The sequence below is a fragment of the Temnothorax americanus genome, unplaced genomic scaffold (genome assembly GCF_048541705.1).
Source record: "Temnothorax americanus isolate GAGA-0224 unplaced genomic scaffold, ASM4854170v1 Scaffold104, whole genome shotgun sequence".
Classification (NCBI taxonomy): domain Eukaryota; kingdom Metazoa; phylum Arthropoda; class Insecta; order Hymenoptera; family Formicidae; genus Temnothorax; species Temnothorax americanus.
In genome coordinates this window covers 55,025-57,499 of record NW_027509236.1, presented here as the reverse complement: position 1 = coordinate 57,499, position 2,475 = coordinate 55,025, and the positions used below count along the sequence as shown (strand labels likewise).

Sequence of the window (2,475 nt, the reverse complement as noted above, 5' to 3'; positions counted from 1 at the left end):
GAACTCGTTTTCATTGAAATTTCGAGCTCCTACCCAAGCGCTCCGGAGTGCTCCGAAACGCCTATTTGCTGCAAATCGTTATCTGATCGGCGGGTACAACATAACGATTTACCATTCAATTTTGAATTTCTTTAATAAACTAACGACACTAACAGATGTCGTTAAAAATACTTTATAGTCAGTCAGAAGTATTTTCAACAGACAGCACGCCAGTATTGCATCATTTTGCTCCGAAACGAGTGTTTAGTGGCGCGAAAACCGTGGAAGTGGCATCGTATTTTGCAGCAAGCATTTTTAATCACGGGTACGAGAATATTCTACAAATGATGGACGTCCTGAACTTACAAATTGGGCCAAATGCCGTCGAAATGTGCGATAAAGCGGATGAGCTGCGAATTGCAATTGCTGACAAGCGGTCGTTCGAGACCTCCAAACAAGAAAGAATTAATAGAAGAATAGCACAATCGGCTCTCGAAGAGAATTTTTACGAGGTGGAAGGTTTACTGTATGACGCAGGAATGGCTGATTTACGGTAAGACGCTTAAAATGCAATTTTTCACTCAAAAAACTAGTACCGAAACTTTAAACGCGTTTTTCTCAAAACTATGTTTTTCAAAACGGTGTACACGATATCTCGAGTTCTAATCGATGAATCGACTTCAAATTTGGTACACATATTCTATGGAATAGTAGTTACGAAATGACGAACGATTTTATCATTATAATATTTTGTTCAATAATTATTAATAATAATAACACGTAATTTGAGTCCAAAAATGCAGCAAAAAATTCAGGAATTTTTTTCTTGACGCCAAAAACAAGGAGAGAAAAAACGCTTCGTCATTCCGTAGACAATACAATATAGTTTATGACTATATTTTTTTTTTTGGTTTTAGACCATCCACATTCCAGAAACCATGTACACCGTTTGACCACCTCTAAAAAACATAGTTGCGCGCGAAGGAGTGCCTCATCGCCATTTTAAAATTTTTCAACGCATAAAATGTTGGATATGTTCTCGAAATTTTAACAAAAAAAATAAAAAAAAAAAAACATTCATTTATCACCGATACTTCGTCTGAAATTAATTCTTGAAAATTCGCCTGTTTTTGGCTCTCTCGAGTAGACTAACCCCTTAACGTGGCTGCTCGGCTGCCTTCTCTCTTCGGGCAACTATTGCTCACGTGCCCTGTTTGCCCACACCTGAAACAGGTTGCCACGGCGAATCGACAATCCTTTGACAAATGACCGGGCTTCTTGCAAGTGAAACATCTTATTTCCGACGATGTATTCTGGCCGTCAGTCCTCCTGGCAGCGCATTTGGGCGGCTCCCCTCTCTTCATAATAATTGTTGTCCTCAGTGATTCGACGCACGTGATCGATGAAATCGGGAACGTTATCGATCCACGTATTCAATACGAGTCTCCGCACGCCGAAATCCTTTACACCGTCAGCCAAGAGCTCAATTTTCTTTTTTTCTGACAGCGTCAATAACTGCATGAGATTTAATTTTGCCTCAGCATAGTCGATGAACTTCTCGACGTGAGATTTCCAGACACGGGCGCTAATTCGCGCTAACGTTGCGGCATTTCTCTCGAAATATCGCCTCAATTGGAATTTAAATTTTTCCCAAGTCCACACTGATTCGAGCGGCTGTCGATTATATTAATTTCAAACGCGCTCCTTCAATTGACTCACGAAAGCAAGCAACAGACCTCATTGCTAAATTGGTATGTCCGCGCGATATTGACGAGCTTCTCCAGCCATCTCAGTACGTTTTCGTCTTCCTTACCCGAGAAAGTTGGAATCAGTTTTTCAGCACACTTCACGCTTTGCCATATATTTGAGATGCTCCACTTCCGTTTCGCATCAAAATGCTTGCGTCGTCGGAATCCCAGCGGGTCAAGCTCACCGGTAGGGACAAAGATGTCCGTCGCAAAGCCCGCATCACTGTTTCCACCACTTGTTCAATGTTCGGGATCGTGTTAGCACAGTTCTGAGGAAATTCTACTCCGGAAAACGGACAGTCATCGAGGTAGATGACTGTCCTTCTGTCATCTCACGTCTTTCTATAATCGCCACATTATTCCTTTCTTTCAAAAGATCTACTCGTTCGTAATGATTTACAACGGTGTCGAAAATGTTTGCACGTGATCCCTTCGTGTCGAGCTTTAAGCGCGCTGTGTGCGCCCGCAGATCATTGATCGATAACGCCTCTAGCGTTTCCCGGTTCATCCTAACTGACGTCGATAATCAAGAGATCCTTGATCACCGATTATCGTATTCAGGATCAAAACACTTTGCGGGTCGGAAACACCAAGCTATCAATCAATACCACAGGTGGCACTCCAAATTTCGGTTACTCGCACAGCTTATGCTGACTCATGGACTCCGAAAGTTCGAGAACATTCCTTACCGCGAACGCACCTCGGGTTCTAGCACCTTCTTAGGCGATCAATATCGATATCAGTTCCG

The 2,475-nt window shown here is 42.4% G+C and overlaps 1 long non-coding RNA gene across 1 annotated transcript; it reads left to right on the top strand.

Annotated features, from left to right (window-relative positions):
* Positions 1 to 251: 251 nt before the first annotated feature.
* LOC143903282 (uncharacterized) lies at positions 252 to 1,423 on the top strand. The gene is made up of 2 exons (XR_013258677.1): positions 252 to 532; positions 897 to 1,423. It is a non-coding gene; the product is annotated as an uncharacterized LOC143903282 (long non-coding RNA).
* Positions 1,424 to 2,475: the final 1,052 nt, after the last annotated feature.